Genomic DNA, 26045 nt, shown 5'->3' with positions numbered 1-26045 from the left:
CTAAAAGACAGTAGGCACACAATTCCTTTGGCCCTCTCAGTCTGTTTCACCATGCTTGGCTTCAGCAACACCCTGTTTCCATTCTGGGAAGCCATGTCTCCTGACCGATAACCCTAACTTGGGTCTTAACCCTAATTTTCTCTTTGGAATGAAACATTTCCCTGTCCACATGGTGTACTAACTGGCAGTATGTTATACTCCTGAATGCCTACTCAGTCTGTTTTACCAATCTAGGCTTCGCCAAAACCCTGGTTACATCCTGGGCAGCCAAGTCTCCCCAACCCTAACCCTACTTTGAGTCTCAGGCCTCATTTCCTTTTTGGACTGAAACATACTGCGGTCCACAGAGTGTACCAAATGTCAGTATGGAAGACATCTTGATGCCCCACTCAGTCTGATTCAGAAAGTTAGGCTTCACCAAGGACCCGTTTCCAACCTGGGAAGCCACATCTCCCCAACCCTAACCCTAACTTGAGACTTAACCTGATTTTCTTGTTGCAATGTAACAACCCCCCATCCTTATGTTCCACTAAAAGACAGTAGGCACACAATTCCTTTTGCCCTCTCAGTCTGTTTCACCATGCTTGGCTTCAGCAACACCCTGTTTCCATTCTGGGAAGCCATGTCTCCTGACCGATAACCCTAACTTGGGTCTTAACCCTAATTTTTTCTTTGGACTGAAACATTTCCCTGTCCACATGGTGTAATAACTGGCAGTATGTTATCCTCCGGATGGCCTACTCAGTCTGTTTTACCAATCTAGGCTTCGCCAAAACCCTGGTTACATCCTGGGAAGCCAAGTCTCCCCAACCCTAACCCTAATTTGAGTCTCAGGCCTAATTTCCTTTTTGGACTGAAAGATACCGCCGTCCACAGAGTGTACCAAATGTCAGTATGGAAGACATCTTGATGTCCCACTCAGTCTGATTCAGCAAGTTAGGCTTCACCAAGGACCCGTTTCCAACCTGGGAAGCCACATCTCCCCAACCCTAACCCTAACTTGAGACTCAACCTGATTTTTTTGTTGAAATGTAACAACCCCCCATCCTCATGTTCTACTAAAAGACAGTAGGAACACAATTCCTTTGGCCCTCTCAGTCTGTTTCACCATGCTTGGCTTCAGCAACACCCTGTTTCCATTCTGGGAAGCCATGTCTCCTGACCGATAACCCTAACTTGGGTCTTAACCCTAATTTTCTCTTTGGAATGAAACATTTCCCTGTCCACATGGTGTACTAACTGGCAGTATGTTATACTCCGGATGGCCAACTCAGTCTGTTTTACCAACCTAGGCTTCACCAAAACCCTGGTTACATCCTGGGAAGCCAAGTCTCCCCAACCCTAACCCTAATTTGAGTCTCAGGCCTCTTTTCCTTTTTGGACTGAAAGATACCGCCGTCCACAGAGTGTACCAAAAGTAAGTATGGAAGACATCTTGATGCCCCACTCAGTCTGATTCAGCAAGTTAGGCTTCACCAAGGACCCGTTTCCAACCTGGGAAGCCACATCTCCCCAACCCTAACCCTAACTTGAGACTTAACCTGATTTTCTTGTTGAAATGTAACAACCCCCCATCCTCATGTTGTACTAAAATACAGTAGGCACACAATTCCTTTTGCCCTCTCAGTCTGTTTCACCATGCTTGGCTTCAGCAACACCCTGTTTCCATTCTGGGAAGCCATGTCTCCTGACAGCTAACCCTAACTTGGGTCTTAACCCTAATTTTCTCTTTGGACTGAAACATTTCCCTGTCCGCATGGTGTACTAACTGGCAGTATGTTATACTCCTGAATGCCTACTCAGTCTGTTTTACCAATCTAGGCTTCACCAAAACCCTGGTTACATCCTGGGCAGCCAAGTCTCCCCAACCCTAACCCTACTTTGAGTCTCAGGCCTCATTTCCTTTTGGGACTGAAACATACCGCCGTCCACAGAGTGTACCAAATGTCAGTATGGAAGACATCTTGATGTCCCACTCAGTCTGATTCAGCAAGTTAAGCTTCACCAAGGACCCGTTTCCAACCTGGGAAGCCACATCTCCCCAACCCTAACCCTAACTTGAGACTTAACCTGATTTTCTTGTTGAAATGTAACAACCCCCCATCCTCATGTTCTACTAAAAGACAGTAGGCACACAATTCCTTTGGCCCTCTCAGTCTGTTTCACCATGCTTGGCTTCAGCAACACCCTGTTTCCATTCTGGGAAGCCATGTCTCCTGACCGATAACCCTAACTTGGGTCTTAACCCTAATTTTCTCTTTGGAATGAAACATTTCCCTGTCCACATGGTGTACTAACTGGCAGTATGTTATCCTCCGGATGGCCTACTCATTCTGTTTTACCAATCTAGGCTTCACCAAAACCCTGGTTACATCCTGGGAAGCCAAATCTTCCCAACCCTAACCCTAATTTGAGTCTCAGACCTCATTTCCTTTTGGGACTGAAACATACCGCCGTCCACAGAGTGTACCAAATGTCAGTATGGAAGACATCTTGATGCCCCACTCAGTCTGATTCAGCAAGTTAGGCTTCACCAAGGACCCGTTTCCAACCTGGGAAGCCACATCTCCCCAACCCAACCCTAACTTGAGACTCAACCTGATTTTCTTGTGCAAATGTAACAAACCCCCATCCTCATGTTGTACTAAAATACAGTAGGCACACAATTCCTTTTGCCCTCTCAGTCTGTTTCACCATGCTTGGCTTCAGCAACACCCTGTTTCCATTCTGGGAAGCCATGTCTCCTGACCGATAACCCTAACTTGGGTCTTAACCCTAATTTTCTCTTTGGACTGAAACATTTCCCTGTCCACATGGTGTACTAACTGGCAGTATGTTATACTCCGGAAGGCCTACGCAGTCTGTTTTACCAATCTAGGCTTCGCCAAAACCCTGGTTACATCCTGGGAAGCCAAGTCTCCCCAACCCTAACCCTAATTTGAGTCTCAACCCTCATTTCCTTTTTGGACTGAAACATACTGCGGTCCACAGAGTGTACCAAATGTCAGTATGGAAGACATCTTGATGCCCCACTCAGTCTGATTCAGCAAGTTAGGCTTCACCAAGGACCCGTTTCCAACCTGGGAAGCCACATCTCCCCAACCCTAACCCTAACTTGAGACTCAACCTGATTTTCTTGTTGAAATGTAGCAACCCCCCATCCTCATGTTCTACTAAATAACAGTAGGCACACAATTCCTTTGGCCCTCTCAGTCTGTTTCACCATGCTTGTCTTCAGGAACACCCTGTTTCCATTCTGGAAAGACATGTCTCCTGACAGCTAACCCTAACTTGGGTCTTAACCCTAATTTTCTCTTTGGACTGAAACATTTCCCTGTCCACATGGTGTACTAACTGGCAGTATGTTAAACTCCGGTTGGCCTACTCAGTCTGTTTTACCAATCTAGGCTTCGCCAAAACCCTGGTTACATCCTGGGAAGCCAAGTCTCCCCAACCCTAACCCTAATTTGAGTCTCAGGCCTCATTTCCTTTTGGGACTGAAACATACCGCCGTCCACAGAGTGTACCAAATGTCAGTATGGAAGACATCTTGATGCCCCACTCAGTCTGATTCAGCAAGCTTGGCTTCACCAAGGACCTGTTTCCAACCTGGGAAGCCACATCTCCCCAACCCAACCCTAACTTGAGACTTAACCTGATTTTCTTGTGCAAATGTAACAAACCCCCATCCTCATGTTGTACTAAAATACAGTAGGCACACAATTCCTTTTGCCCTCTCAGTCTGTTTCACCATGCTTGGCTTCAGCAACACCCTGTTTCCATTCTGGGAAGCCATGTCTCCTGACCGATAACCCTAACTTGGGTCTTAACCCTAATTTTCTCTTTGGACTGAAACATTTCCCTGTCCACATGGTGTACTAACTGGCAGTATGTTATACTCTGGATGGCCAACTCAGTCTGTTTTACCAACCTAGGCTTCACCAAAACCCTGGTTACATACTGGGAAGCCAAGTCTCCCCAACCCTAACCCTAATTTGAGTCTCAGGCCTCTTTTCCTTTTTGGACTGAAACATACCGCCGTCCACAGAGTGTACCAAAAGTAAGTATGGAAGACATCTTGATGCCCCACTCAGTCTGATTCAGCAAGTTAGGCTTCACCAAGGACCCGTTTCCAACCTGGGAAGCCACATCTCCCCAACCCTAACCCTAACTTGAGACTCAACCTGATTTTCTTGTTTAAATGTAACAACCCCCCATCCTCATGTTCTACTAAAAGACAGTAGGCACAAAATTCCGTGGGCCCTCTCAGTCTGTTTCACCATGCTTGGCTTCAGCAACACCCTGTTTCCATTCTGGGAAGCCATGTCTCCTGACAGCTAACCCTAACTTGGGTCTTAACCCTAATTTTCTCTTTGGACTGAAATATTTCCCTGTCCACATGGTGTACTAACTGGCAGTATGTTATACTCCGGAAGGCCTACTCAGTCTGTTTTACCAATCTAGGCTTCGCCAAAACCCTGGTTACATCCTGGGAAGCCAAGTCTCCCCAACCCTAACCCTAATTTGAGTCTCAACCCTCATTTCCTTTTTGGACTGAAACATACTGCGGTCCACAGAGTGTACCAAATGTCAGTATGGAAGACATCTTGATGCCCCACTCAGTCTGATTCAGCAAGTTAAGCTTCACCAAGGACCCGTTTCCAACCTGGGAAGCCACATCTCCCCAACCCTAACCCTAACTTGAGACTCAACCTGATTTTCTTGTTGAAATGTAACAACCCCCCATCCTCATGTTGTACTAAAAGACAGTAGGCACACAATTCCTTTGGCCCTCTCAGTCTGTTTCACCATGCTTGGCTTCAGCAACACCCTGTTTCCATTCTGGGAAGCCATGTCCCCTGACCGATAACCCTAACTTGGGTCTTAACCCTAATTTTCTCTTTGGACTGAAACATTTCCCTGTCCACATGGTGTACTAACTGGCAGTATGTTATACTCCGGTTGGCCTACTCAGTCTGTTTTACCAATCTAGGCTTTGCCAAAACCCTGGTTACATCCTGGGAAGCCAAGTCGCCCCAACCCTAACCCTAATTTGAGTCTCAGGCCTAATTTCCTTTTTGGACTGAAACATACCGCCGTCCACAGAGTGTACCAAATGTCAGTATGGAAGACATCTTGATGTCCCACTCAGTCTGATTCAGCAAGTTAGGCTTCACCAAGGACCCGTTTCCAAGCTGGGAAGCCACATCTCCCCAACCCTAACCCTAACTTGAGACTTAACCTGATTTTCTTGTTGAAATGTAACAACCCCCCATCCTCATGTTGTACTAAAAGACAGTAGGCACACAATTCCTTTGGCCCTCTCAGTCTGTTTCACCATGCTTGGCTTCAGCAACACCCTGTTTCCATTCTGGGAAGCCATGTCTCCTGACAGCTAACCCTAACTTGGGTCTTAACCCTAATTTTCTCTTTGGACTGAAACATTTCCCTGTCCACATGGTGTACTAACTGGCAGTATGTTATACTCCTGAATGCCTACTCAGTCTGTTTTACCAATCTCGGCTTCACCAAAACCCTGGTTACATCCTGGGCAGCCAAGTCTCCCCAACCCTAACCCTAATTTGAGTCTCAGGCCTAATTTCCTTTTTGGACTGAAAGATACCGCCGTCCACAGAGTGTACCAAATGTCAGTATGGAAGACATCTTGATGTCCCACTCAGTCTGATTCAGCAAGTTAGGCTTCACCAAGGACCCGTTTCCAACCTGGGAAGCCACATCTCCCCAATCCTAACCCTAACTTGAGACTCAACCTGATTTTTTTGTTGAAATGTAACAACCCCCCATCCTCATGTTCTACTAAAAGACAGTAGGCACACAATTCCTTTGGCCCTCTCAGTCTGTTTCACAATGCTTGGCTTCAGCAACACCCTGTTTCCATTCTGGGAAGCCATGTCTCCTGACCGATAACCCTAAATTGGGTCTTAACCCTAATTTTCTCTTTGGACTGAAACATTTCCCTGTCCACATGGTGTACTAACTGGCAGTATGTTATACTCCGGATGGCCAATTCAGTCCGTTTTACCAACCTAGGCTTCACCAAAACCCTGGTTACATCCTGGGAAGCCAAGTCTCCCCAACCCTAACCCTAATTTGAGTCTCAGGCCTCTTTTCCTTTTTGGACTGAAACATACCGCCGTCCACAGAGTGTACCAAATGTCAGTATGGAAGACATCTTGATGCCCCACTCAGTCTGATTCAGCAAGTTAGGCTTCACCAAGGACCCGTTTCCAAGCTGGGAAGCCACATCTCCCCAACCCTAACCCTAACTTGAGACTTAACCTGATTTTCTTGTTGAAATGTAACAACCCCCCATCCTCATGTTGTACTAAAAGACAGTAGGCACACAATTCCTTTGGCCCTCTCAGTCTGTTTCACCATGCTTGGCTTCAGCAACACCCTGTTTCCATTCTGGGAAGCCATGTCTCCTGACAGCTAACCCTAACTTGGGTCTTAACCCTAATTTTCTCTTTGGACTGAAACATTTCCCTGTCCACATGGTGTACTAACTGGCAGTATGTTATACTCCTGAATGCCTACTCAGTCTGTTTTACCAATCTAGGCTTCACCAAAACCCTGGTTACATCCTGGGCAGCCAAGTCTCCCCAACCCTAACCCTACTTTGAGTCTCAGGCCTCATTTCCTTTTGGGACTGAAACATACCGCCGTCCACAGAGTGTACCAAATGTCAGTATGGAAGACATCTTGATGTCCCACTCAGTCTGATTCAGCAAGTTAAGCTTCACCAAGGAACCGTTTCCAACCTGGGAAGCCACATCTCCCCAACCCTAACCCTAACTTGAGACTTAACATGATTTTCTTGTTGAAATGTAACAACCCCCCATCCTCATGTTCTACTAAAAGACAGTAGGCACACAATTCCTTTGGCCCTCTCAGTCTGTTTCACCATGCTTGGCTTCAGCAACACCCTGTTTCCATTCTGGGAAGCCATGTCTCCTGACCGATAACCCTCACTTGGGTCTTAACCCTAATTTTCTCTTTGGAATGAAACATTTCCCTGTCCACATGGTGTACTAACTGGCAGTATGTTATCCTCCGGATGGCCTACTCATTCTGTTTTACCAATCTAGGCTTCACCAAAACCCTGGTTACATCCTGGGAAGCCAAGTCTTCCCAACCCTAACCCTAATTTGAGTCTCAGACCTCATTTCCTTTTGGGACTGAAACATACCGCCGTCCACAGAGTGTACCAAATGTAAGTATGGAAGACATCTTGATGTCCCACTCAGTCTGATTCAGCAAGTTAGGCTTCACCAAGGACCCGTTTCCAACCTGGGAAGCCACATCTCCCCAACCCTAACCCTAACTTGAGACTTAACCTGATTTTCTTGTTGAAATGTAACAACCCCACATCCTTATGTTCCACTAAAAGACAGTAGGCACACAATTCCTTTTGCCCTCTCAGTCTGTTTCACCATGCTTGGCTTCAGCAACACCCTGTTTCCATTCTGGGAAGCCATGTCTCCTGACCGATAACCCTAACTTGGGTCTTAACCCTAATTTTTTCTTTGGACTGAAACATTTCCCTGTCCACATGGTGTACTAACTGGCAGTATGTTATACTCCGGATGGCCTACTCAGTCTGTTTTACCAATCTAGGCTTCACCAAAACCCTGGTTACATCCTGGGAAGCCAAGTCTCCCCAACCCTAACCCTAATTTGAGTCGCAACCCTCATTTCATTTTTGGACTGAAACATACCACCGTCCACAGAGTGTAGCAAATGTCAGTATGGAAGACATCTTGATGTCCCACTCAGTCTGATTCAGCAAGTTAGGCTTCACCAAGGACCCGTTTCCAACCTGGGAAGCCACATCTCCCCAACCCTAACCCTAACTTGAGACTTAACCTGATTTTCTTGTGCAAATGTAACAAACCCCCATCCTCATGTTGTACTAAAAGACAGAAGGCACACAATTCCTTTGGCCCTCTCAGTCTGTTTCACCATGCTTGGCTTCAGCAACAGCCTGTTTCCATTCTGGGAAGCCATGTCTCCTGACAGCTAACCCTAACTTGGGTCTTAACCCTAATTTTCTCTTTGGACTGAAACATTTCCCTGTCCACATGGTGTACTAACTCGCAGTATGTTATCCTCCGGATGGCCTACTCAGTCTGTTTTACCAACCTAGGCTTCACCAAAACCCTGGTTACATCCTGGGAAGCCAAGTCTCCCCAACCCTAACCCTAATTTGAGTCTCAGGCCTCTTTTCCTTTTTGGACTGAAACATACTGCCGTCCACAGAGTGTACCAAATGTAAGTATGGAAGACATCTTGATGCCCCACTCAGTCTGATTCAGCAAGTTAGGCTTCACCAAGGACCCGTTTCCAACCTGGGAAGCCACATCTCCCCAACCCTAACCCTAACTTGAGACTTAACCTGATTTTCTTGTTGAAATGTAACAACCCCCCATCCTCATGTTGTACTAAAAGACAGTAGGCACACAATTCCTTTTGCCCTCTCAGTCTGTTTCACCATGCTTGGCTTCAGCAAAACCCTGTTTCCATTCTGGGAAGCCATGTCTCCTGACCGATAACCCTAACTTGGGTCTTAACCCTAATTTTCTCTTTGGACTGAAACATTTCCCTGTCCACATGGTGTACTAACTGGCAGTATGTTATACTCCGGAAGGCCTACGCAGTCTGTTTTACCAATCTAGGCTGCGCCAAAACCATGGTTACATCCTGGGAAGCCAAGTCTCCCCAAACCTAACCCTAATTTGAGTCTCAACCCTCATTTCCTTTTTGGACTGAAACATACTGCGGTCCACAGAGTGTACCAAATGTAAGTATGGAAGACATCTTGATGCCCCACTCAGTCTGATTCAGCAAGTTAAGCTTCACCAAGGACCCGTTTCCAACCTGGGAAGCCACATCTCCCCAACCCTAACCCTAACTTGAGACTCAACCTGATTTTCTTGTTGAAATGTAAGAACCCCCCATCCTCATGTTGTACTAAAAGACAGTAGGCACACAATTCCTTTGGCCCTCTCAGTCTGTTTCACCATGCTTGGCTTCAGCAACACCCTGTTTCCATTCTGGGAAGCCATGTCTCCTGACAGCTAACCCTAACTTGGGTCTTAACCCTAATTTTCTCTTTGGACTGAAACATTTCCCTGTCCACATGGTGTACTAACTAGCAGTATGTTATACTCCGGTTGGCCTACTCAGTCTGTTTTACCAATCTAGGCTTTGCCAAAACCCTGGTTACATCCTGGGAAGCCAAGTCGCCCCAACCCTAACCCTAATTTGAGTCTCAGGCCTAATTTCCTTTTTGGACTGAAACATACCGCCGTCCACAGAGTGTACCAAATGTCAGTATGGAAGACATCTTGATGTCCCACTCAGTCTGATTCAGCAAGTTAGGCTTCACCAAGGACCCGTTTCCAACCTGGGAAGCCACATCTCCCCAACCCTAACCCTAACTTGAGACTTAACCTGATTTTCTTCTTGAAATGTAACAACCCCCCATCCTCATGTTGTACTAAAAGACAGTAGGCACACAATCCCTTTGGCCCTCTCAGTCTGTTTCACCATGCTTGGCTTCAGCAACACCCTGTTTCCATTCTGGGAAGCCATGTCTCCTGACAGCTAACCCTAACTTGGGTCTTAACCCTAATTTTCTCTTTGGACTGAAACATTTCCCTGTCCACATGGTGTACTAACTGGCAGTATGTTATACTCCTGAATGCCTACTCAGTCTGTTTTACCAATCTAGGCTTCACCAAAACCCTGGTTACATCCTGGGCAGCCAAGTCTCCCCAACCCTAACCCTACTTTGAGTCTCAGGCCTCATTTCCGTTTGGGACTGAAACATACCGCCGTCCACAGAGTGTACCAAATGTCAGTATGGAAGACATCTTGATGTCCCACTCAGTCTGATTCAGCAAGTTAGGCTTCACCAAGGACCCGTTTCCAACCTGGGAAGCCACATCTCCCCAACCCTAAACCTAACTTGAGACTCAACCTGATTTTCTTGTGCAAATGTAACAAACCCCCATCCTCATGTTGTACTAAAAGACAGTAGGCACAAAATTCCGTGGGCCCTCTCAGTCTGTTTCACCATGCTTGGCTTCAGCAACACCCTGTTTCCATTCTGGGAAGCCATGTCTCCTGACAGCTAACCCTCACTTGGGTCTTAACCCTAATTTTCTCTTTGGACTGAAATATTTCCCTGTCCACATGGTGTACTAACTGGCAGTATGTTATACTCCGGAAGGCCTACTCAGTCTGTTTTACCAATCTAGGCTTCGCCAAAACCCTGGTTACATCCTGGGAAGCCAAGTCTCCCCAACCCTAACCCTAATTTGAGTCTCAACCCTCATTTCCTTTTTGGACTGAAACATACTGCGGTCCACAGAGTGTACCAAATGTAAGTATGGAAGACATCTTGATGCCCCACTCAGTCTGATTCAGCAAGCTAGGCTTCACCAAGGACCTGTTTCCAACCTGGGAAGCCACATCTCCCCAACCCAACCCTAACTTGAGACTTAACCTGATTTTCTTGTGCAAATGTAACAAACCCCCATCCTCATTTTGTACTAAAAGACAGTAGGCACACAATTCCGTTGGCCCTCTCCGTCTGTTTCACCATGCTTGGCTTCAGCTGCACCCTGTTTCCATTCCGGGAAGCCATGTCTCCTGACCGCTAACGCTAACTTGGGTCTTAACCCTAGTTTTTTCTTTGGACTGAAATATTTCCCTGTCCACATGGTGTACTAACTGGCAGTATGTTATACTCCGCATGGCCTACTCAGTCTGTTTTACCAATCTAGGCTTCGCCAAAACCATGGTTACATCCTGGGAAGCCAAGTCTCCCCAACCCTAACCCTAATTTGAGTCTCAACCCGCATTTCCTTTTTGGACTGAAACATACTGCCGTCCACAGAGGGTACCAAACGTCAGTATGGAAGACATCTTGATGTCCCACTCAGTCTGATTCAGCAAGTTAGGCTTCACCAAGGACCCATTTCCAACCTGGGAAGCCACATCTCCCCAACCCTAACCCTAACTTGAGACTTAACCTGATTTTCTTGTGCAAATGTAACAAACCCCCATCCTCATGTTCTACTAAAAGACAGAAGGCACACAATTCCTTTGGCCCTCTCAGTCTGTTTCACAATGCTTGGCTTCAGTAACACCCTGTTTCCATTCTGGGAAGCCATGTCTCCTGACCGATAACCCTAACTTGGGTCTTAACCCTAATTTTCTCTTTGGACTGAAACATTTCCCTGTCCACATGGTGTACTAACTGGCAGTATGTTATACTCCGGTTGGCCTACACAGTCTGTTTTACCAATCTAGGCTTCGCCAAAACCCTGGTTACATCCTGGGAAGCCAAGTCTCCCCAACCCTAACCCTAATTTGAGTCTCAACCCTCATTTCCTTTTTGGACTGAAACATACTGCGGTCCACAGAGTGTACCAAATGTCAGTATGGAAGACATCTTGATGCCCCACTCAGTCTGATTCAGCAAGTTAAGCTTCACCAAGGACCCGTTTCCAACCTGGGAAGCCACATCTCCCCAACCCTAACCCTAACTTGAGACTTAACCTGATTTTCTTCTTGAAATGTAACAACCCCCCATCCTCATGTTCTACTAAAAGACAGTAGGCAAACAATTCCTTTGGCCCTCTCAGTCTGTTTCACCATGCTTGGCTTCAGCAACACCCTGTTTCCATTCTGGGAAGCCATGTCTCCTGACCGATAACCCTAACTTGGGTCTTAACCCTAATTTTCTCTTTGGACTGAAACATTTCCCTGTCCACATGGTGTACTAACTGGCAGTATGTTATCCTCCGGTTGGCCTACTCATTCTGTTTTACCAATCTAGGCTTCGCCAAAACCCTGGTTACATCCTGGGAAGCCAAGTCTCCCCAACCCTAACCCTAATTTGAGTCTCAGGCCTCATTTCCTTTTGGGACTGAAACATACCGCCGTCCACAGAGTGTACCAAATGTCAGTATGGAAGACATCTTGATGCCCCACTCAGTCTGATTCAGCAAGTTAGGCTTCACCAAGGACCCGTTTCCAACCTGGGAAGCCACATCTCCCCAACCCTAACCCTAACTTGAGACTCAACCTGATTTTCTTGTTGAAATGTAACAACCCCCCATCCTCATGTTCTACTAAAAGACATTAGGCACACAATTCCTTTGGCCCTCTCAGTCTGTTTCACCATGCTTGGCTTCAGCAACACCCTGTTTCCATTCTGGGAAGCCATGTCTCCTGACCGATAACCCTAACTTGGGTCTTAACCCTAATTTTCTCTTTGGAATGAAACATTTCCCTGTCCACATGGTGTACTAACTGGCAGTATGTTATACTCCGGATGGCCTACTCAGTCTGTTTTACCAATCTAGGCTTCGCCAAAACCCTGGTTACATCCTGGGAAGCCAAGTCTCCCCAACCCTAACCCTAATTTGAGTCTCAACCCTCATTTCCTTTTTGGACTGAAACATACCGCCGTCCACAGAGTGTACCAAAAGTAAGTATGGAAGACATCTTGATGCCCCACTCAGTCTGATTCAGCAAGCTAGGCTTCACCAAGGACCCGTTTCCAAGCTGGGAAGCCACATCTCCCCAACCCTAATCCTAACTTGAGACTCAACCTGATTTTCTTGTTGAAATGTAAGAACCCCCCATCCTCATGTTGTACTAAAAGACAGTAGGCACACAATTCCTTTGGCCCTCTCAGTCTGTTTCACCATGCTTGGCTTCAGCAACACCCTGTTTCCATTCTGGGAAGCCATGTCTCCTGACAGCTAACCCTAACTTGGGTCTTAACCCTAATTTTCTCTTTGGACTGAAACATTTCCCTGTCCACATGGTGTACTAACTAGCAGTATGTTATACTCCGGTTGGCCTACTCAGTCTGTTTTACCAATCTAGGCTTTGCCAAAACCCTGGTTACATCCTGGGAAGCCAAGTCGCCCCAACCCTAACCCTAATTTGAGTCTCAACCCGCATTTCCTTTTTGGACTGAAACATACTGCCGTCCACAGAGTGTACCAAATGTCAGTATGGAAGACATCTTGATGTCCCACTCAGTCTGATTCAGCAAGTTAGGCTTCACCAAGGACCCGTTTCCAACCTGGGAAGCCACATCTCCCCAACCCTAACCCTAACTTGAGACTTAACCTGATTTTCTTGTTGAAATGTAACAACCCCCCATCCTCATGTTGTACTAAAAGACAGTAGGCACACAATTCCTTTGGCCCTCTCAGTCTGTTTCACCATGCTTGGCTTCAGCAACACCCTGTTTCCATTCTGGGAAGCCATGTCTCCTGACAGCTAACCCTAACTTGGGTCTTAACCCTAATTTTCTCTTTGGACTGAAACATTTCCCTGTCCACATGGTGTACTAACTGGCAGTATGTTATACTCCTGAATGCCTACTCAGTCTGTTTTACCAATCTAGGCTTCACCAAAACCCTGGTTACATCCTGGGCAGCCAAGTCTCCCCAACCCTAACCCTACTTTGAGTCTCAGGCCTCATTTCCGTTTGGGACTGAAACATACCGCCGTCCACAGAGTGTACCAAATGTCAGTATGGAAGACATCTTGATGTCCCACTCAGTCTGATTCAGCAAGTTAGGCTTCACCAAGGACCCGTTTCCAACCTGGGAAGCCACATCTCCCCAACCCTAACCCTAACTTGAGACTCAACCTGATTTTCTTGTGCAAATGTAACAAACCCCCATCCTCATGTTGTACTAAAAGACAGTAGGCACAAAATTCCGTGGGCCCTCTCAGTCTGTTTCACCATGCTTGGCTTCAGCAACACCCTGTTTCCATTCTGGGAAGCCATGTCTCCTGACAGCTAACCCTCACTTGGGTCTTAACCCTAATTTTCTCTTTGGACTGAAATATTTCCCTGTCCACATGGTGTACTAACTGGCAGTATGTTATACTCCGGAAGGCCTACTCAGTCTGTTTTACCAATCTAGGCTTCGCCAAAACCCTGGTTACATCCTGGGAAGCCAAGTCTCCCCAACCCTAACCCTAATTTGAGTCTCAACCCTCATTTCCTTTTTGGACTGAAACATACTGCGGTCCACAGAGTGTACCAAATGTCAGTATGGAAGACATCTTGATGTCCCACTCAGTCTGATTCAGCAAGTTAAGCTTCACCAAGGACCCGTTTCCAACCTGGGAAGCCACATCTCCCCAACCCTAACCCTAACTTGAGACTCAACCTGATTTTCTTGTTGAAATGTAAGAACCCCCCATCCTCATGTTGTACTAAAAGACAGTAGGCACACAATTCCTTTGGCCCTCTCAGTCTGTTTCACCATGCTTGGCTTCAGCAACACCCTGTTTCCATTCTGGGAAGCCATGTCTCCTGACCGATAACCCTAACTTGGGTCTTAACCCTAATTTTCTCTTTGGACTGAAACATTTCCCTGTCCACATGGTGTACTAACTGGCAGTATGTTATACTCCGGATGGCCTACTCAGTCTGTTTTACCAATCTAGGCTTCGCCAAAACCCTGGTTACATCCTCGGAAGCCAAGTCTCCCCAACCCTAACCCTAATTTGAGTCTCAACCCTCATTTCCTTTTTGGACTGAAACGTACCGCCGTCCACAGAGTGTACCAAATGTCAGTATGGAAGACATCTTGATGCCCCACTCAGTCTGATTCAGCAAGCTAGGCTTCACCAAGGACCCGTTTCCAAGCTGGGAAGCCACATCTCCCCAACCCTAATCCTAACTTGAGACTTAACCTGATTTCCTTGTTGAAATGTAACAACCCCCCATCCTCATGTTCAACTTAATGACAGTAGGCACACAATTCCTTTGGCCCTCTCAGTCTGTTTCAACATGCTTGGCTTCAGGAACACCCTGTTTCCATTCTGGAAAGACATGTCTCCTGACAGCTAACCCTAACTTGGGTCTTAACCCTAATTTTCTCTTTGGACTGAAACATTTCCCTGTCCACATGGTGTACTAACTGGCAGTATGTTATACTCCGGTTGGCCTACTCAGTCTGTTTTACCAATCTAGGCTTCGCCAAAACCCTGGTTACATCCTGGGAAGCCAAGTCTCCCCAACCCTAACCCTAATTTGAGTCTCAGGCCTCATTTCCTTTTGGGACTGAAACATACCGCCGTCCACAGAGTGTACCAAATGTCAGTATGGAAGACATCTTGATGCCCCACTCAGTCTGATTCAGCAAGCTTGGCTTCACCAAGGACCTGTTTCCAACCTGGGAAGCCACAATTCCCCAACCCAACCCTAACTTGAGACTTAACCTGATTTTCTTGTGCAAATGTAACAAACCCCCATCCTCATGTTGTACTAAAATACAGTAGGCACACAATTCCTTTTGCCCTCTCAGTCTGTTTCACCATGCTTGGCTTCAGCAACACCCTGTTTCCATTCTGGGAAGCCATGTCTCCTGACCGATAACCCTAACTTGGGTCTTAACCCTAATTTTCTCTTTGGACTGAAACATTTCCCTGTCCACATGGTGTACTAACTGGCAGTATGTTATACTCCGGAAGGCCTACGCAGTCTGTTTTACCAATCTAGGCTTCGCCAAAACCCTGGTTACATCCTGGGAAGCCAAGTCTCCCCAAACCTAACCCTAATTTGAGTCTCAACCCTCATTTCCTTTTTGGACTGAAACATACTGCGGTCCACAGAGTGTACCAAATGTCAGTATGGAAGACATCTTGATGCCCCACTCAGTCTGATTCAGCAAGTTAAGCTTCACCAAGGACCCGTTTCCAACCTGGGAAGCCACATCTCCCCAACCCTAACCCTAACTTGAGACTCAACCTGATTTTCTTGTTGAAATGTAACAACCCCCCATCCTCATGTTCTACTAAATGACAGTAGGCACACAATTCCTTTGGCCCTCTCAGTCTGTTTCACCATGCTTGGCTTCAGGAACACCCTGTTTCCATTCTGGGAAGCCATGTCTCCTGACCGATAACCCTAACTTGGGTCTTAACCCTAATTTTCTCTTTGGACTGAAACATTTCCCTGTCCACATGGTGTACTAACTGGCAGTATGTTATCCTCCGGATGGCCTACTCAGTCTGTTTTACCAACCTAGGCTTCACCAAAACCCTGGTTACATCCTGGGAAGCCAAGTCTCCCCAACCCTAACCCTAATTTGAGTCTCAGGCCTCTTTTCCTTTTTGGACTGAAACATACTGCCGTCCACAGAGTGTACCAAAAGTAAGTATGGAAGACATCTTGATGCCCCACTCAGTCTGATTCAGCAAGTTAGGCTTCACCAAGGACCCGTTTCCAACCTGGGAAGCCACATCTCCCCAACCCTAACACTAACTTGAGACTTAACCTGCTTTTCTTGTTGAAATGTAACAACCCCCCATCCTCATGTTGTACTAAAATACAGTAGGCACACAATTCCTTTTGCCCTCTCAGTCTGTTTCACTATGCTTGGCTTCAGCAACACCCTGTTTCCATTCTGGGAAGCCATGTCTCCTGACCGATAACCCTCACTTGGGTCTTAACCCTAATTTTCTCTTTGGACTGAAACATTTCCCTGTCCACATGGTGTACTAACTGGCAGTATGTTATCCTCCGGACGGCCTACGCAGTCTGTTTTACCAATCTAGGCTTCGCCAAAACCCTGGTTACATCCTGGGAAGCCAAGTCTCCCCAACCCTAACCCTAATTTGAGTCTCAACCCTCATTTCCTTTTTGGACTGAAACATACTGCGGTCCACAGAGTGTACCAAATGTAAGTATGGAAGACATCTTGATGCCGCACTCAAACTGATTCAGCAAGTTAAGCTTCACCAAGGACCCGTTTCCAACCTGGGAAGCCACATCTCCCCAACCCTAACCCTAACTTGAGACTTAACCTGATTTTCTTCTTGAAATGTAACAACCCCCCATCCTCATGTTCTACTAAAAGACAGTAGGCAAACAATTCCTTTGGCCCTCTCAGTCTGTTTCACCATGCTTGGCTTCAGCAACACCCTGTTTCCATTCTGGGAAGCCATGTCTCCTGACCGATAACCCTAACTTGGGTCTTAACCCTAATTTTCTCTTTGGACTGAAACATTTCCCTGTCCACATGGTGTACTAACTGGCAGTATGTTATCCTCCGGTTGGCCTACTCATTCTGTTTTACCAATCTAGGCTTCGCCAAAACCCTGGTTACATCCTGGGAAGCCAAGTCTCCCCAACCCTAACCCTAATTTGAGTCTCAGGCCTCATTTCCTTTTGGGACTGAAACATACCGCCGTCCACAGAGTGTACCAAATGTCAGTATGGAAGACATCTTGATGCCCCACTCAGTCTGATTCAGCAAGCTAGGCTTCACCAAGGACCTGTTTCCAACATGAGAAGCCACATCTCCCCAACCCAACCCTAACTTGAGACTTAACCTGATTTTCTTGTGCAAATGTAACAAACCCCCATCCTCATGTTGTACTAAAAGACAGTAGGCACACAATTCCGTTGGCCCTCTCCGTCTGTTTCACCATGCTTGGCTTCAGCAACACCCTGTTTCCATTCCGGGAAGTCATGTCTCCTGACCGCTAACGCTAACTTGGGTCTTAACCCTAGTTTTTTCTTTGGACTGAAATATTTCCCTGTTCACATGGTGTACTAAGTGGCAGTATGTTATACTCCGGATGGCCTACTCAGTCTGTTTTACCAATCTAGGCTTCGCCAAAACCATGGTTACATCCTGGGAAGCCAAGTCTCCCCAACCCTAACCCTCATTTGAGTCTCAACCCGCATTTCCTTTTTGGACTGAAACATACTGCCGTCCACAGAGGGTACCAAATGTAAGTATGGAAGACATCTTGATGCCCCACTCAGTCTGATTCAGCAAGCTAGGCTTCACCAAGGACCCGTTTCCAACCTGGGAAACCACATCTCCCCAACCCTAACCCTAACTTGAGACTTAACCTGATTTTCTTGTTGAAATGTAACAACCCCCCATCCTCATGTTGTACTAAAAGACAGTAGGCACACAATTCCTTTTGCCCTTTCAGTCTGTTTCACCATGCTTGGCTTCAGGAACACCCTGTTTCCATTCTGGGAAGCCATGTCTCCTGACCGATAACCCTAACTTGGGTCTTAACCCTAATTTTCTCTTTGGACTGAAACATTTCCCTGTCCACATGGTGTACTAACTGGCAGTATGTTATACTCCGGAAGGCCTACGCAGTCTGTTTTACCAATCTAGGCTTCGCCAAAACCCTGGTTACATCCTGGGAAGCCAAGTCTCCCCAACCCTAACCCTAATTTGAGTCTCAACCCTCATTTCCTTTTTGGACTGAAACATACTGCGGTCCACAGAGTGTACCAAATGTAAGTATGGAAGACATCTTGATGCCCCACTCAGTCTGATTCAGCAAGTTAGGCTTCACCAAGGACCCGTTTCCAACCTGGGAAGCCACATCTCCCCAACCCTAACCCTAACTTGAGACTCAACCTGATTTTCTTGTTGAAATGTAACAACCCCCCATCCTCATGTTCTACTAAAAGACAGTAGGCACACAATTCCTTTGGCCCTCTCAGTCTGTTTCACCATGCTTGGCTTCAGCAACACCCTGTTTCCATTCAGGGAAGCCATGTCTCCTGACCGATAACCCTAACTTGGGTCTTAACCCTAATTTTCTCTTTGGAATGAAACATTTCCCTGTCCACATGGTGTACTAACTGGCAGTATGTTATACTCCGGATGGCCTACTCAGTCTGTTTTACCAATCTAGGCTTCGCCAAAACCCTGGTTACATCCTGAGAAGCCAAGTCTCCCCAACCCTAACCCTAATTTGAGTCTCAACCCTCATTTCCTTTTTGGACTGAAACATACCGCCGTCCACAGAGTGTACCAAATGTAAGTATGGAAGACATCTTGATGCCCCACTCAGTCTGATTCAGCAAGCTAGGCTTCACCAAGGACCCGTTTCCAACCTGGGAAGCCACATCTCCCCAACCCTAATCCTAACTTGAGACTTAACCTGATTTCCTTGTTGAAATGTAACAAACCCCCATCCTCATGTTGTACTAAAATACAGTAGGCACACAATTCCTTTGGCCCTCTCAGTCTGTTTCACCATGCTTGGCTTCAGCAACACCCTGTTTCCATTCTGGGAAGCCATGTCTCCTGACCGATAACCCTAACTTGGGTCTTAACCCTAATTTTCTCTTTGGACTGAAACATTTCCCTGTCCACATGGTGTACTAACTGGCAGTATGTTATACTCCGGAAGGCCTACGCAGTCTGTTTTAACAATCTAGGCTTCGCCAAAACCCTGGTTACATCCTGGGAAGCCAAGTCTCCCCAACCCTAACCCTAATTTGAGTCTCAGGCCTCATTTCCTTTTGGGACTGAAACATACTGCGGTCCACAGAGTGTACCAAATGTCAGTATGGAAGACATCTTGATGCCCCACTCAGTCTGATTCAGCAAGTTAGGCTTCACCAAGGACCCGTTTCCAACCTGGGAAGCCACATCTCCCCAACCCTAACCCTAACTTGAGACTCAACCTGATTTTCTTGTTTAAATGTAACAACCCCCCATCCTCATGTTCTACTAAAAGACAGTAGGCACACAATTCCTTTGGCCCTCTCAGTCTGTTTCACCATGCTTGGCTTCAGCAACACCCTGTTTCCATTCTGGGAAGCCATGTCTCCTGACCGATAACCCTAACTTGGGTCTTAACCCTAATTTTCTATTTGGAATGAAACATTTCCCTGTCCACATGGTGTACTAACTGGCAGTATGTTATACTCCGGATGGCCTACTCAGTCTGTTTTACCAATCTAGGCTTCGCCAAAACCCTGGTTACATCCTGGGAAGCCAAGTCTCCCCAACCCTAACCCTAATTTGAGTCTCAACCCTCATTTCCTTTTTGGACTGAAACATACCGCCGTCCACAGAGTGTACCAAATGTCAGTATGGAAGACATCTTGATGCCCCACTCAGTCTGATTCAGCAAGCTTGGCTTCACCAAGGACCTGTTTCCAACCTGGGAAGCCACATCTCCCCAACCCAACCCTAACTTGAGACTCAACCTGATTTTCTTGTGCAAATGTAACAAACCCCCATCCTCATGTTGTACTAAAATACAGTAGGCACACAATTCCTTTTGCCCTCTCAGTCTGTTTCACCATGCTTGGCTTCAGCAACACCCTGTTTCCATTCTGGGAAGCCATGTCTCCTGACCGATAACCCTAACTTGGGTCTTAACCCTAATTTTCTCTTTGGACTGAAACATTTCCCTGTCCACATGGTGTACTAACTGGCAGTATGTTATACTCCGGAAGGCCTACGCAGTCTGTTTTACCAATCTAGGCTTCGCCAAAACCCTGGTTACATCCTGGGAAGCCAAGTCTCCCCAACCCTAACCCTACTTTGAGTCTCAACCCTCATTTCCTTTTTGGACTGAAACATACTGCGGTCCACAGAGTGTACCAAATGTCAGTATGGAAGACATCTTGATGCCCCACTCAGTCTGATTCAGCAAGTTAGGCTTCACCAAGGACCCGTTTCCAACCTGGGAAGCCACATCTCCCCAACCCTAACCCTAACTTGAGACTCAACCTGATTTTCTTGTTGAAATGTAACAACCCCCCATCCTCATGTTCTACTAAAAGACAGTAGGCACACAATTCCTTTGGCCCTCTCAGTCTGTTTCACCATGCTTGGCTTCAGCAACACCCTGTTTCCATTCTGGGAAGCCATGTCTCCTGACCGATAACCCTAACTTGGGTCTTAACCCTAATTTTCTATTTGGAATGAAACATTTCCCTGTCCACATGGTGTACTAACTGGCAGTATGTTATACTCCGGATGGCCTACTCAGTCTGTTTTACCAATCTAGGCTTCGCCAAAACCCTGGTTACATCCTGGGAAGCCAAGTCTCCCCAACCCTAACCCTAATTTGAGTCTCAACCCTCATTTCCTTTTTGGACTGAAACATACCGCCGTCCACAGAGTGTACCAAATGTAAGTATGGAAGACATCTTGATGCCCCACTCAGTCTGATTCAGCAAGCTAGGCTTCACCAAGGACCCGTTTCCAAGCTGGGAAGCCACATCTCCCCAACCCTAATCCTAACTTGAGACTTAACCTGATTTCCTTGTTGAAATGTAACAACCCCCCATCCTCATGTTCTACTAAATAACAGTAGGCACACAATTCCTTTGGCCCTCTCAGTCTGTTTCACCATGCTTGTCTTCAGGAACACCCTGTTTCCATTCTGGAAAGACATGTCTCCTGACAGCTAACCCTAACTTGGGTCTTAACCCTAATTTTCTCTTTGGACTGAAACATTTCCCTGTCCACATGGTGTACTAACTGGCAGTATGTTAAACTCCGGTTGGCCTACTCAGTCTGTTTTACCAATCTAGGCTTCGCCAAAACCCTGGTTACATCCTGGGAAGCCAAGTCTCCCCAACCCTAACCCTAATTTGAGTCTCAGGCCTCATTTCCTTTTGGGACTGAAACATACCGCCGTCCACAGAGTGTACCAAATGTCAGTATGGAAGACATCTTGATGCCCCACTCAGTCTGATTCAGCAAGCTTGGCTTCACCAAGGACCTGTTTCCAACCTGGGAAGCCACATCTCCCCAACCCAACCCTAACTTGAGACTTAACCTGATTTTCTTGTGCAAATGTAACAAACCCCCATCCTCATGTTGTACTAAAATACAGTAGGCACACAATTCCTTTTGCCCTCTCAGTCTGTTTCACCATGCTTGGCTTCAGCAACACCCTGTTTCCATTCTGGGAAGCCATGTCTCCTGACCGATAACCCTAACTTGGGTCTTAACCCTAATTTTCTCTTTGGACTGAAACATTTCCCTGTCCACATGGTGTACTAACTGGCAGTATGTTATACTCTGGATGGCCAACTCAGTCTGTTTTACCAACCTAGGCTTCACCAAAACCCTGGTTACATCCTGGGAAGCCAAGTCTCCCCAACCCTAACCCTAATTTGAGTCTCAACCCTCATTTCCTTTTTGGACTGAAACATACCGCCGTCCACAGAGTGTACCAAAAGTAAGTATGGAAGACATCTTGATGCCCCACTCAGTCAGATTCAGCAAGTTAGGCTTCACCAAGGACCCGTTTCCAAGCTGGGAAGCCACATCTCCCCAACCCTAACCCTAACTTGAGACTTAACCTGATTTTCTTGTTGAAATGTAACAACCCCCCATCCTTATGTTCTACTAAAAGACAGTAGGCACACAATTCCTTTGGCCCTCTCAGTCTGTTTCACCATGCTTGGCTTCAGCAACACCCTGTTTCCATTCTGGGAAGCCATGTCTCCTGACCGATAACCCTAACTTGGGTCTTAACCCTAATTTTCTCTTTGGAATGAAACATTTCCCTGTCCACATGGTGTACTAACTGGCAGTATGTTATACTCCTGAATGCCTACTCAGTCTGTTTTACCAATCTAGGCTTCGCCAAAACCCTGGTTACATCCTGGGCAGCCAAGTCTCCCCAACCCTAACCCTACTTTGAGTCTCAGGCCTCATTTCCTTTTTGGACTGAAACATACTGCGGTCCACAGAGTGTACCAAATGTCAGTATGGAAGACATCTTGATGCCCCACTCAGTCTGATTCAGAAAGTTAGGCTTCACCAAGGACCCGTTTCCAACCTGGGAAGCCACATCTCCCCAACCCTAACCCTAACTTGAGACTTAACCTGATTTTCTTGTTGCAATGTAACAACCCCCCATCCTTATGTTCCACTAAAAGACAGTAGGCACACAATTCCTTTTGCCCTCTCAGTCTGTTTCACCATGCTTGGCTTCAGCAACACCCTGTTTCCATTCTGGGAAGCCATGTCTCCTGACCGATAACCCTAACTTGGGTCTTAACCCTAATTTTTTCTTTGGACTGAAACATTTCCCTGTCCACATGGTGTAATAACTGGCAGTATGTTATCCTCCGGATGGCCTACTCAGTCTGTTTTACCAATCTAGGCTTCGCCAAAACCCTGGTTACATCCTGGGAAGCCAAGTCTCCCCAACCCTAACCCTAATTTGAGTCTCAGGCCTAATTTCCTTTTTGGACTGAAAGATACCGCCGTCCACAGAGTGTACCAAATGTCAGTATGGAAGACATCTTGATGTCCCACTCAGTCTGATTCAGCAAGTTAGGCTTCACCAAGGACCCGTTTCCAACCTGGGAAGCCACATCTCCCCAACCCTAACCCTAACTTGAGACTCAACCTGATTTTTTTGTTGAAATGTAACAACCCCCCATCCTCATGTTCTACTAAAAGACAGTAGGAACACAATTCCTTTGGCCCTCTCAGTCTGTTTCACCATGCTTGGCTTCAGCAACACCCTGTTTCCATTCTGGGAAGCCATGTCTCCTGACCGATAACCCTAACTTGGGTCTTAACCCTAATTTTCTCTTTGGAATGAAACATTTCCCTGTCCACATGGTGTACTAACTGGCAGTATGTTATACTCCGGATGGCCAACTCAGTCTGTTTTACCAACCTAGGCTTCACCAAAACCCTGGTTACATCCTGGGAAGCCAAGTCTCCCCAACCCTAACCCTAATTTGAGTCTCAGGCCTCTTTTCCTTTTTGGACTGAAAGATACCGCCGTCCACAGAGTGTACCAAAAGTAAGTATGGAAGACATCTTGATGCCCCACTCAGTCTGATTCAGCAAGTTAGGCTTCACCAAGGACCCGTTTCCAACCTGGGAAGCCACATCTCCCCAACCCTAACCCTAACTTGAGACTTAACCTGATTTTCTTGTTGAAATGTAACAACCCCCCATCCTCATGTTGTACTAAAATACAGTAGGCACACAATTCCTTTTGCCCTCTCAGTCTGTTTCACCATGCTTGGCTTCAGCAACACCCTGTTTCCATTCTGGGAAGCCATGTCTCCTGACAGCTAACCCTAACTTGGGTCTTAACCCTAATTTTCTCTTTGGACTGAAACATTTCCCTGTCCGCATGGTGTACTAACTGGCAGTATGTTATACTCCTGAATGCCTACTCAGTCTGTTTTACCAATCTAGGCTTCACCAAAACCCTGGTTACATCCTGGGCAGCCAAGTCTCCCCAACCCTAACCCTACTTTGAGTCTCAGGCCTCATTTCCTTTTGGGACTGAAACATACCGCCGTCCACAGAGTGTACCAAATGTCAGTATGGAAGACATCTTGATGTCCCACTCAGTCTGATTCAGCAAGTTAAGCTTCACCAAGGACCCGTTTCCAACCTGGGAAGCCACATCTCCCCAACCCTAACCCTAACTTGAGACTTAACCTGATTTTCTTGTTGAAATGTAACAACCCCCAATCCTCATGTTGTACTAAAAGACAGTAGGCACACAATTCCTTTGGCCCTCTCAGTCTGTTTCACCATGCTTGGCTTCAGCAACACCCTGTTTCCATTCTGGGAAGCCATGTCTCCTGACCGATAACCCTAACTTGGGTCTTAACCCTAATTTTCTCTTTGGAATGAAACATTTCCCTGTCCACATGGTGTACTAACTGGCAGTATGTTATCCTCCGGATGGCCTACTCATTCTGTTTTACCAATCTAGGCTTCACCAAAACCCTGGTTACATCCTGGGAAGCCAAATCTTCCCAACCCTAACCCTAATTTGAGTCTCAGACCTCATTTCCTTTTGGGACTGAAACATACCGCCGTCCACAGAGTGTACCAAATGTCAGTATGGAAGACATCTTGATGCCCCACTCAGTCTGATTCAGCAAGTTAGGCTTCACCAAGGACCCGTTTCCAACCTGGGAAGCCACATCTCCCCAACCCAACCCTAACTTGAGACTCAACCTGATTTTCTTGTGCAAATGTAACAAACCCCCATCCTCATGTTGTACTAAAATACAGTAGGCACACAATTCCTTTTGCCCTCTCAGTCTGTTTCACCATGCTTGGCTTCAGCAACACCCTGTTTCCATTCTGGGAAGCCATGTCTCCTGACCGATAACCCTAACTTGGGTCTTAACCCTAATTTTCTCTTTGGACTGAAACATTTCCCTGTCCACATGGTGTACTAACTGGCAGTATGTTATACTCCGGAAGGCCTACTCAGTCTGTTTTACCAATCTAGGCTTCGCCAAAACCCTGGTTACATCCTGGGAAGCCAAGTCTCCCCAACCCTAACCCTAATTTGAGTCTCAACCCTCATTTCCTTTTTGGACTGAAACATACTGCGGTCCACAGAGTGTACCAAATGTCAGTATGGAAGACATCTTGATGCCCCACTCAGTCTGATTCAGCAAGTTAGGCTTCACCAAGGACCCGTTTCCAACCTGGGAAGCCACATCTCCCCAACCCTAACCCTAACTTGAGACTCAACCTGATTTTCTTGTTGAAATGTAGCAACCCCCCATCCTCATGTTCTACTAAATAACAGTAGGCACACAATTCCTTTGGCCCTCTCAGTCTGTTTCACCATGCTTGTCTTCAGGAACACCCTGTTTCCATTCTGGAAAGACATGTCTCCTGACAGCTAACCCTAACTTGGGTCTTAACCCTAATTTTCTCTTTGGACTGAAACATTTCCCTGTCCACATGGTGTACTAACTGGCAGTATGTTAAACTCCGGTTGGCCTACTCAGTCTGTTTTACCAATCTAGGCTTCGCCAAAACCCTGGTTACATCCTGGGAAGCCAAGTCTCCCCAACCCTAACCCTAATTTGAGTCTCAGGCCTCATTTCCTTTTGGGACTGAAACATACCGCCGTCCACAGAGTGTACCAAATGTCAGTATGGAAGACATCTTGATGCCCCACTCAGTCTGATTCAGCAAGCTAGGCTTCACCAAGGACCCGTTTCCAAGCTGGGAAGCCACATCTCCCCAACCCTAATCCTAACTTGAGACTTAACCTGATTTCCTTGTTGAAATGTAACAACCCCCCATCCTCATGTTCTACTAAATAACAGTAGGCACACAATTCCTTTGGCCCTCTCAGTCTGTTTCACCATGCTTGTCTTCAGGAACACCCTGTTTCCATTCTGGAAAGACATGTCTCCTGACAGCTAACCCTAACTTGGGTCTTAACCC

Source organism: Heloderma suspectum, chromosome 4 (assembly GCF_057233095.1).
Source record: "Heloderma suspectum isolate Gila_16-S chromosome 4, 16-S_ref, whole genome shotgun sequence".
NCBI lineage: Eukaryota > Metazoa > Chordata > Lepidosauria > Squamata > Helodermatidae > Heloderma > Heloderma suspectum.
The sequence above is the reverse complement of the archived record's forward strand: the minus strand, read 5'-3'. Positions refer to the sequence as shown.